This window comes from Mytilus edulis, chromosome 2, assembly GCF_963676685.1.
Source record: "Mytilus edulis chromosome 2, xbMytEdul2.2, whole genome shotgun sequence".
Taxonomy (NCBI): Eukaryota; Metazoa; Mollusca; class Bivalvia; order Mytilida; family Mytilidae; genus Mytilus; species Mytilus edulis.
The window spans coordinates 45,070,079-45,083,037 of NC_092345.1; positions in this window are offsets into that span (position 1 = coordinate 45,070,079).

The window sequence follows — 12,959 nt, forward strand, 5'->3', positions numbered from 1 at the left end:
AGCCCTCCTCAACACAGTATGGCTGAACAATTGTGTTCAATTTGGACTAAGAAGCGTCTCAGAACATTACTCACTTCGGTATGTTTTTATATGAAATAAGATTTAAAGGTATTGTTAAATGCAATAAAAATAGATATCAGAAAATTGTAAAAAACTAACATAAAAATGAACAATAAAGTGATATGACATACATAAATCACACACCTTTATCTCCTAAATCTTGCCCATCCAGTTTTTTCATTAGCAATCATATCACATCACATCGTTTCTTCTTTTTAAACATGCATGAAAAAAATAAATCACATTTAATTTTTTATAAAATATTTAGAAACCACAAGGATCATTTTTACTGCACATTTTCTCTAGTAGAAACAACATAGATCATTTTTACTGCACATTTGCTCTAAAAACCACAAGGATCATTTGTACTGCACATTTGCAATTGCTCTAGTAGAAACCACAAGGATCATTTTTACAGCACATTTGCTCTAGAATGTAATCCAATTTTTTAACTTTAGGTGAATAAACAATGTGCTAGTATATACATTGTACATGCATCTATGTATAATATTGATTGATTGATGGTGTATAACGCCACTTTCCGCCCGCACAGTTATACATGTACATGTTTTGGGGTAAACAGTTACGTGTAACATATTTAGTGTACAAACTGCATCTGGTTGTCGCTTTTATTACACTGAATAATACATTTGTACATGCATATAAAGCCACTCGATGAATAAACTCAATACCAACTCATTCTATACTATTATCTTCATGTATGTTTGTATCACATCTTTCATCTGTAATAAACTACTGCCAGTAAAATTTTGCCTCATACATGTCGTATAAAACGTTTTTGTCACAGCTTTTTTTAATTCTGTAAGTAATTCTAGCAGAATACTTGAGCTCACTTGCAAATATGTATCAAATTCAGACATGAATACATGTAACAACTCCTTAGTTAGTGAATGGTACATTTGTAGTGTTCAAATTCTTGCAGCTAGCAGAACAGATTCTGAAAATAAAAATAAATACAGAATTTCAATGAGACTAGCCACTTAATTAAGGTGATTAGAGTATAATTCATAAGAATAAATACACAACAAACATGAAATAAAGTGTACGATTAAATAAGTCATTTTGTTTTCTCGTTAAAATAGGACATGTTGGCCATTTATATATTATGTAGAAGGCTTTAGTTTCATACACACACTTTTGTCAATCTACAACAAAATTAGTCCAAATAATTATGACGTCTTGGAAGGCTTTTTCAAATGTTTGCTTTGACGCCTTCCTGTCGATGTAAGGCGTCAAAGAAAAAAAATATAATAGCCTTTTAAGATGTCATAATTATTTGCACTACAGCAAAGTAAAAACTAATTGTCTTATATCATGACATTGTTAACTGTGATTGACCCAGTCCACTTGTGTAACTGTTCATAAATAAACTATTACATTTTCAAATTGTGAAAAATATGATAACACTGTTGCTTTTTTTTCAGATGTAACTTTAAACACAGCATCTGATGGCACAAAATACATTGTACCTAGAATTGAATGAAAGGCAAACCAAAACTCGAACAGGGGCAAATGTCGCAGATGTTAGAGAAGTGTCGCCTAAAATATATGAAACAAGAGGGGATCATGATCCAATTAAGTACTATGAAATCTATAAATCAAAGAGGCCACAAAATTTCAGTGATGCAAAGGACCCATTTTACTTGGCACCGCGCACCATTTCACTGGCCGACACACGCTCCCAAATATGGTTTCTTCGCCAGAAAATAGGAGAGAGAAAAATGGGTTCAATAGTTGAAGCATGAAGATTGAAGGCGGGATAAATGAAAACAAGCGTTTAACAAACCACAGTGCCCGAAAGTATCTTGTTCAGAAACTAAGATAAAATGAAATTCCTGACACTGACATTATGCAAATTTCGGGTCACAAAAATGTGAATTCCATAAACAGTTATAGTTCAATTTTAGAAAACAAACAGAGAAAATTTTCAAATTTGTTAAGTAATACAAGCAGCGAGGAATCTTTAACTTGTCACACTTCCACCGAGCCAAACTTACCGTGCACATCAGCTTCAACAGTCCTCCCATCTTTGTCTCAGCCTGTCAACCAACATAACAACCTTGATATGATGGCACCTTCCATTAGCTCGCAAACCAACATGTCGAGCCGTATCAATTCCATGTTTTATGGCGCTACTCTCCATATCAACTCCCTCAATGTTTCTATGGACAAACCGCCTCAACAGTAATGGCCGCGTGCCAAATTCCGTTGGATCACAACGTGTAGTAACATTTGTCAAACTTTTGTAAATTAAAACTTTTTATGTCTTCAAATTGTTAATTTACATATCATATCTTCTTTTTTTTAACAACATAAATAAATATTTATTTTAAATATTAGCTTGTTACAATATCATTCAGGAGTCCAAGCTCATCCTGATGTTCCCTGTTACAATCCACTAATAAATAATAAATCAACATATAAAACAAATAATAATGAAGATAAAGGACACCCTTGACGTATACCCCTTGTGTTTTTAAAGACCTCAGATATCCAATCATTATTCATTACACATGTTTGAATATCGCTATATAAAGTCTTAACCTATCTTATAAAAGATTCATTAAATCCAAAATGTTTTAAAACTGAAAACATAAAATTCCATTCTAGAGAGTCAAATGCTTTAGAAAAATCAACAAAGACTATAGCCCCCTCAATTTTGTATAAATCAGTAAAATCAATAATATCTTGTATCCGTCTAAGATTAAAACCAATAGATCTATTTTTAACATATCCAGTCTGATCTTCTTTAATAAGTTTTGGTAAAAAAAAATTTCAATCGTTGTGCTAGAGCGTACGATAGAAGTTTCATGTCAATATTTAAAAGAGAAATAGGAAGGGAATTATCTAGTGACAATGGGTCAGCTTTTTTTTTTTAAAATAAAAGCGTTAATACACTTCTACGCTGTCAATATGTAAGTGTTTGATCTTTATATCCAATATTAAGAATGTTTACTACTATGAACTTTAAGTTACCCCAAAATTTTCTATAAAATTCAACGGTTAAACCGTCTAATCCAGGGGATTAATTAAGTTTCATTTTATAAATAGCATCTGAGCATTCTTCTACTGTAATATCCCCATCGCAGAGTGATTTATCATTTTTATCCATTTCTTTATCGAGTTTTTGTCGCTTGATGTTTTATCAGGGTTTTGCATCGAGTATAACTTTTTATAGTATTCTCTAATACTAAAAAGTATATCAGTTTGATGCGTTAAAATCTCACCATTTTCCCCTTTTAATTTATTGATTGACTTTTTTACCTGTCTCTGTTTTTCTAAACCTAAAAAGTACGAGTTATTTTTCCCCCAAATTCAACCCATTTCTCTCGAGATCTTATTTGAGCCCCTTAAAATATTATTTACTTTTTTGAAAAATATATTTCTATTACTTTTACAATTAGGTGCATATATACACATTAGTGTAAATACGCTTTCATCAATTTCTACATTTAAAAGAATTAATCGTCCATCTAAATCGTTATGTTTATTTATCAACTTATAATTCAGTGACTTTTTAATGAGAATAGCCACACCCCTACTAGAGGTCGTTCCGTGACTTCAAAATATATCAAATTCTGAATTGTTTCTTATTTCTGTTTCTATGTTTTCATTAAAATGAGTTTCTTGTAAAAAACAAATTGAACTATTTTGACATTTAATCCATTCAATTACTCTGTCTCTTTTAGTTTTATTTTTAGTACCATTTACATGCTTCAAAAATATATTTTGTTGAACTACAATCGTTCATTTACTATTAATAGCACACAGCATTTGTAAATTACTTCGCTATAAAGGGAAATACCCATTAATTGTAACCCCCAAGAGGGAAATTCTGAACACTTTTTCTTCTTTTTAACAATAAATATGTTACGTAATTTATTTTTGATATTTATTTTTTATCGATTTCAGTATAGAAACAATATACGCATAGTGTCTAAAAATACACAGAATGAGAAGAATATTCATGGCGATTTTATAACAACCAAACGACTATGCACAATTTTCCACAAACTGTAACGATAAATTAGTTTATACAAGAAAAACATGTTAATTGTATTGCAATGAGTTATAATTTATGACAAAATCAGCAAAGACTCATCGAAACAACATCTGATACACAAATTTGATAATGCTTTTAGATATTTGGATGATATTTTGGCCCGCAATAATGACGACTTTAGTATATATTCTAAAGAAATTTATACTGTTGAACTTACTTTAAATAAAGCTAATACTAACAATGACCACTGCTCTTTCCCCGATCTTGATATCTAAATCATTAACGGAAAGCTTAATACTAAAGTCTATGATAAAAAAGATGATTTTTCATTTCCTATCGTTAACTATCCATTTTATTCCGTTGTCCCCATCTTACGGTGTTTATATGTCCAAATTTGTACGATTCGCTCGTGTATGTAACAATGTTTTATATTTCAACGAAAGAAATTTATGTATTACTGATATCACAAACTAGTCAAAACATTTACTAAATTTTATCATCGGTATAAGGACATTATTCGTAAATATAGATCAACATGCAGACATCTTATACGTTCAGGTATTTCACATCCAATTTTTTTATGCAAATATTCTTTATAAAGCACAAAAATGACTTATTGAGAAGGGATGTAGTTATGATACTGTTGTCAGATCATTAAAGATTTCATATTTTGGCGTTAATATTGATTCACTTAGAGGGTCTTTGCATCGGAACTAAACACATTTATTTAAAAACCAGTTGTTGGCATGACACACTCACGGGTTATATTCTTTTCATATATGTTATGATGGTATGATACTCAACCCCTAACGGGAAGGATATTGCCTGGTATTCATATGATGGAGACATAATCTTTCAATCAGTGTAATTGAAGTCTGGAGCTGGTATGTCAGTTAACTGCTAGTAGTCTGTTGTTATTTATGTATTATTGTCATTTTGTTTATTTTCTTTGGTTACATCTTCTGACATTAGACTCGGACTTCTCTTGAAATGAATTGTAATGTGCGTATTGTTATGCGTTTACTTTTCTACATTGGCTAGAGGTAAAGGGGGAGTGTTGAGATCTCATAAACATGTTTAACCCCGTCGCATTTGTGCGAATGTCCCAAGTTAGGAGCCTCTGGCCTTTGGTAGTCTTATATGATTGTTAATTTTAGTTTCTTGTGTACAATTTAGAGTTTAGTATGGCGTTCATTATCACTTAACTAGTATATATATATATTTGTTTAGGGGCCAGCTGAAGGACGCCACTTGGGTGCGGGAATTTCTCGCTGCATTGAAAAAGTGTTGGTGACCTTCTGCTGTTGTCTGTTATATGGTCGGGTTGTTGTCTCTTTAAAACATTCCCCATTTTCATTCTCAATTTTATGTATTGAATTTTTTTTAATGATTTTTGAAAATACAGACTTTCTTATAAAAAGATCGTTTTAGTTCGTTAGAAATGCATAGTATTTTGTATATTTGCGTGTTTAGCGAATATTTATGATATAGTTATCAAAGGTACCAGGATTATAATTTAGTACGCCAGACGCGCGTTTCGTCTGCATAAAGACTCATCAGTGACGCTCATATCGAAATATTTATAAAGCCAAACAAGAACAAAGTTGAAGAGCATTTAAAACTGTTTAAGAAGGCAAACATTTTTTTAATGAATTAATCTGTTTTGTTAAGGGGCATTGTTTTAAAAAAAAAATTCTTAAATTATATATCCACATACAAATCCATGAAAATTTATTCATTTAGATTTCAATTAGTTTATATTTTTCTATGAGCCATATTAATCGTCATTTATTCACAGTTGATATAGAGTAAATCAAGAGTAATAGTTTACACATAAATATTATAAATGAGAACCCGAACTGTGTATTGACTCAAAATTTGAATAGTGAATGTAACTGTTAGGTTATGTATTTGTCGTTTAAATGACCATTAAGTGGTATTGGTACTACTGGTTTTATTAATTAAAATTTGCATTAAAGCTAAGAGTACTCCAATTAAACGTCAACCTTTTTATTTAATTGAATCTTAATCAAGACAGTTGACTATGATACTAGCATCAAGAAAGAGATCAAATGTGTAATTGGCAGTAAAAGAGAAATGGCTATTGCAGTTTAAACAGTACGTGGGAATCCCGCTGAAGTATTGCGTTGATTTTTGAATTAATGTCTCTCAAAATATATAACAAAAGCGCGATTTAGTTAGATGTATTAGTTGAATTTTATCATGTGTGGGTAAAACATATCGTTCTTTGATGTTAATACTCTCCAGCAACAAAAGCCACAATTGTCGAACAAAAAAGATCCATCTAGACAGTTTTATTATACAGCATTTCTTGATTTATAGCTTTATAAGCTTTTCATAAAATTGAAGAATAACTGCAATAAAATCATCTCGAAATTTGAATTCTTTGGTGACACTTAGACATTTTAGAGACTTTTGTTTTTGTTACTTGTCAACACGCAAAATCTTATATGAAAACTAGGTAGTTTAGGAAAAACTGAAGAAAAAAAAAACACTTTGCAGCTTTCGTGTAAAGAAAACGGATTTCCTCTTGCCTTGTAGATATTTTTTTTAAATTTTATTCTATATGCTTTACAATAATTTTCAAGTCGAAGAAAAGGCGTGTAATTATTTTAATTAGGAAAACTTTCATACGATGTACACACTTACTCCTAACGCAGTGCACAGAAGCTTGATATATCTGTCCTTTAATATTGTAGGACGATCTGAAGAAATACTTGAAATTTTTAAAGTCTCAATTAAAACATCATAGAGATAAATATATGTGACAATACAATATAATTTATATGTCGATAAAGCCAAATGACATGACCGAGACAAAACATACAACTTGTCGTATAACTAAATCACAGTTGTCTTTCTTCTTCTAATAAAGAATTTTTTTTCTTTATTTTTCTTTCTCACATTTACATTTGTTAGCTTAAAACAACATCGATTACCGGTACCTTATCCCGGCCTCGTTAACATTAGTAATGATATTTATATATACAGGAGTTATTGGTTGTTAGTGATATTTATTAAATATATATATAACAAGAGTGCACACGCTTAAATGTCTCGCCTTCTTTACTAATCAGTGATATTATGTTGATAGTCCTAAATATAAAACTTTATTTCAACTGTCACATAAACTTAACATCAAGCAAGAAAACTAATCATCGACAAATGGACCATATGGAAATGAGGTCAAGGTCAGATTGACAAAACCAGGCAGACTTGTACAGCTAACAATTCTTCCATACAACAAATATAGTTGACCTATTGCTTATAGGTGAAGAAAATCATAACACAAAAACGTTACACTAAGCAATGAACCATGAAAAGGAAGTCAAGGTCAAATTAAACCTGCTAGACTGACATATAGATCATAAAATATTTTCATACATCAAATATAGTTGACCTATTGCATTTAGAATTAGAAAAAAAAAGACTAAAACTCAAAAACAACTTTTGACCACTGAACCATGAAAATGAGGTTAAGGTCAGATGACACCTGCCAGCTAGACAAGTTAACCTTACAATCATTCCATACACCAAATATTGCAGACCTATTGCATACAGTATAAAAAATACAGTATAAAAAAAATACACCCAAACACAACATCTTAACTATAACCACTGAACCAGGAGAATGAGATCAAGGTCAGATGACACCTGCCAGTTGGACATTTACACCTTACAGTCCTTCCATACACCGAATATACTAGACATATTGGTAACAGTATCTGACCACCAAAACTTAACCTTGTTCACTGATCTATGAAATGAGGTCGAGGTCAAGTGAAAACTGTCTGACGGGCATGAGGACCTTGCAAGGTACGCACATACCAAATATAATTATTGTTATGCGTTTACTTTTCTACATTGGCTAGAGGTATAGGGGGAGGGTTGAGATCTCACAAACATGTTTAACCCCGCCGCATTTTTGCGCCTGTCCCAAGTCAGGAGCCTCTGGCCTTTGTTAGTCTTGTATTATTTTAATTTTAGTTTCTTGTGTACAATTTGGAAATTAGTATGGCGTTCATTATCACTGAACTAGTATATATTTGTTTAGGGGCCAGTTGAAGGACGCCTATGGGTGCGGGAATTTCTCGCTACATTGAAGACATGTTGGTGACCTTCTGCTGTTGTTTTTTCTATGTTCGGGTTGTTGTCTCTTTGGCACATTCCCCATTTCCATTCTCAATTTTATCCTATTACTTTTAGTAAGAGAGAATTTAACATTTCAAAAAATCTTAACTTTTTTACAAGTGGTCACTGAACCATAATAGGAAATTGGACCTGTGACTGACGGAATGTTCGTAAAATGAGGCATCTTTAAACAAAGTATGAAGCATCCAGGTCTTCCACCTTCTAAAATATAAAGCTTTTAAGAAGTTAGCTAACACCGCCGCCGCCGCCGGATCACCATCCCTATGTCGAGCTTTCTGCAACTAAAGTCGCAGGCTCGACAATAATATACCGGTATAAATACATGTAAGTTAAATGCTAACAAATATAAAGATGGTTCAACATAAATGTCTAATATAACAAACAAAAAATAGACAATTCTTCATAAATGAGATATTATCTAGTTTTGGATTTTAAGGAATCAAACAAAGATTATAAATCAAGTTTAATTTCATTTCTTTTTTTTTTCTTCTCTCTTCCCTTCCTTTTTAATGCAATAATTGTTTAAATGATCTTATTAAATTTAAACTCCTCCTCCCTCCCAAAAATAATAAAAAATTAAAAATTAAAATAAAGTTAAATAACTAAGATAAACTTTAAAACACACTGAAAGTAATTAAGAAATAAGAAAAAAAGGAAAGGGTAAAAATTTGTGAATAGATAAATAAATATAAGGAAATACCAATGTAAAGGGGTAAAAAGAAAAAAGAAATAAAGAATCTAGTAACATCGATAATGAAATTAATCAAGTGAATATGTTCCGTATCAAACTGCAAAAGAGATGTAAAAGGAAAAAGTGAAATGACAAACATACCAAACTCCAAGGATAATTCGATATTGAAAATACCTAATCAAATGGCAAAATCAAAAGCTAAAACAAATAAAAAAAGTGGGAGACAATTGTCATTTTCCTGACTTTGTACAGGCATTTCCAAAAGTAGATTAAGGTGGACTAAATCTGGTTATATAGCTTGTTAAACCTCTCTCTTATATAATGGTTTCATACACATTCAATAATAAGAAAAAAAAGACAAATAGATATTCCTTAATTAATTTTAATTTCAATCTATTGTAAATTAGAGTCTCGGAAAGACATTTACAAGTGCTTATATATGGTGATACAGTATACTCTAATAGAATCATTTAAAATTTTACCCTTATAGTTTGTAACCATTATCTTTTCTTTGTCAAACTAAGTTTGTATCATACTTATACATATGTATTTTATCAGTAAATTTCAAAAATTTGATGAAAAAAACTGTACAGATTGGGATGAATATAGTATTTCAATCCCTCTAAAGGATATTTTATTAGGATATTGCCATTTATCTATCTGGACAAATGAGAAATTGTGTTTCTTAACTAATTCTCGTAGTTAGCTTAAAAAATATATGATCCAAAGCGAAATCACACTCCTAACTGTTCATTATTAATTTCGAATTTCTATTTTTGCATTACTTTTGAAATGAGTTTTGCTAGGTGTTACATAAAAACCTACTTAAATATTAGTTTGATTTTTTACATAAAAATGATATTATCAAGACATCTAAAAAAATCAGTTACTATTCATGTCATTTTCTTCGAGTAAAATCGTGTCAAAACGGTCTTGCGAACAAAAGTATAAATCGACATTACAATAATATCTAGTATTGTTGATATTGAAATACATACTACCAAACTAAATGTAGCTCTTAAAACATATAATCAATTTCGATGTTCATTTTGACACACTTTGAAGGCTATATTATTTTTTGACTATCTACTCCTGATTGGAACAATTTAAAATCACCTTGGTACAAACGACGTAAATGTGTTCGCAGAACATGGTTTTAGTTAAATTGGTGTCTAGGAGGTATCTACACATTAACCTTGATCAAAATGTCAATTTATGATACAACAATGCAACTGTTTTCTTTTTTTCTCTAACTGCAAGTTGAAACAAATTTGATGCATGACATTTCTAACATGCTTTTAATATGTAATAAGATTCAATTATATTTTTAATCGTTCTATGTTTAAAATGAAAGTCATACAACACAAGGAGACATGACTTCACATTTTCTACTGAGTGTTACAGTTGTTTTAAGAGTAAACTCGTCATAGTTTTTCATAAGTTTACTTTTTGTTCTCCCACACCAAATCCAAAATATTTGATCATTTTCAATTTACTTTTAAAAACAAATCTTTTATGTTTAATATGAAAAGTCATTAAAGATAGTTCAACGAGTCTTTTTTCTATTGACTAATGTTAACCCGTTACAATCATTAAAACACATGTTTTATACTTTTTTATAATGTGCAGGCGTAAGAATAGATGATTGATTTCATAAACTGCCTTTTTCAAATATTTTGTGAACTTGATCATAAAACTCGCTAAACACCCTCGTAATTTTGACTGTGTTATAACTTCTTCAAATTTGACACCTTGAGAAGGTTCTGTATACATTCTGCTTCATATACATGTATATACACAAAAGTGACAAAGCTGACTTTGACACGAGCACTCAACATATGCAAAGAAAATTATTCCCGTTGACTTAATGCGATTTGATTATTGTCGGATATTGGCATATTTGGATAAAAAAAAAAACGAGATATCTACAATTCATAATTTGTGTGTGTGATAATGTAAAATGAATCTAGTGCGTAATACAATATAAAACTGCCTGTTTCTTCTGCTGTATATACTTTAGGGTTTCTATCTCATTGCGATCAACTCTGAATCTCTTTTTTTGTTTTATTATATTTTAATTCGTACGAGCATTTAGAAATACATGACAACAGATCATTCAGTGAAACACATACAGGTGACTGTTGACAATTTAGATAAATCATTGCACTAGATAAAAAATATCACTGGTTTTCAAAAATTGTCAGTGATTCTAATCTGACGTCCTTATTACGCTTTGTAAACAAAGCCGTGCTCTAATGAGCACCAAATATGTTTGACACATGCGCACGAACTTACTGTTTGTATTTACTTTATTTCCATCGTTACCCTTTAAAATATATACATTTAAGCTGCTAACATAAACTCTTATTATATATTTTTATGAAACAACATATATTTACCCTGCTCGTAGTTTTTAAACTTATCAAATATGAACTGCAATGCACGGACTCCTTGAGGAGGAAACGGGAACAGCTAAACATTTTTACGGTAATTTCGCACGCTTCGACCTATAACAATACTGTATTTGTCCTATTAGAATCGAAATAATTCCTTCATGTCATGCTCTATGCTCATTTTAACATGGGTAGGCATTATATTTGACCACATTTTACACTTCGCTAACGCTCAGTGTAAAACATCGACAAATATAATGCCTACCCATGTTAAAATGAGCATAGAGCATGACATGAAGCAATTATTTCTTAAATATAACATTCACAAACATTTTTTGAATTCAGTGATATTTTTTCAGGTTTTCGTTTTCATTAATTTTCTGGGGGGGGGGGGGATGCGAGCATTTTAGACATATAATTTCTGAACGACAGAACAAACATGTATCATTTTTGCCTTAATTCAAATTTCAGATTTTCGAATTAAAAGTATTATAGAATATACATCATACGTTGACATCGAAATAAGACTGTAGTTTGTCGAATAAATGAAAGCGGAAATATCAGTATAAAAGATAAACATAACTTTACATCATATCAACATCGATATAAGCTTTTACATTCCATAAAGTATTAAAAACTAACGTTTTTTCATCAGATATATAACAGTTGTCTTTCTTCATTTAAAAGATTGTCACATACATTTTCTAATGAAATGTAATTTGTGATGTATAATATTACATTAGGTATTGCGAATTCTCTTTTAAGAAATGCATATAAAAATTATAGAAAAAAGTTAACATATTCCTATATTATCTTTGATCTAATTCTAATATGGAATTGGATACGACTATCATACAAATGAGAGGTTTAGCGTTATAAAGCCAGGTTCAATCCACCATATGCATTTTCTACATTTGAGAATGCCAAGTCAGAAATATGACAGATTTGGCCATTCGTTTGATGTGTTTTATCATTTGATTTTGCCATTTGATTAGGGAATTTCCGTTTTGAATTTTCCTCGGATTTAAGTATTTTAGTTATTTCACTTTTTTTTCTCTGTAAATTAAACCGCGTAAAGAATATAGAATTCTGTGGAACAAATCCGAACAACTCTGCTTTTACGTTATTAAAGGGGAGATTACCGCTGATCAATCAATGTTGTCGTGGATATATAGATTCCATACCTGCAACAAGTGGGCTACGATATTTCTCCACTCGAAATTAAAATATTTACGAGCTTTTTAAATAATTAAAATTTAACTATTGAGAGTTGAGAAATATCGTACTACAATATAGTGGTGAAATCTGTTTCTCTAATGATTTGTAGACCTCCTTTTCAAAGATTTGAAATATGTGTACTTTTTATGTGACGTCTTAAAGCATGGTCGCCTTTTTATGACGTCACAATATGAAAATTCAGAGAGAAAAAAACAAAGAAAATTCAACTTCACAATAAAATTTCGACAAATCATTTGCCGAGAACAGATCATAAAATTATAGAAATAGGCGTTTCCCCCTACTGTAACAGATTCGTTCATAAAATGTTGAGTTATTTTTTCATAATATCTTTTTATTTTTTTTTATTTTTGATTCTTGACTAATTTAATTTGAAAAGCGT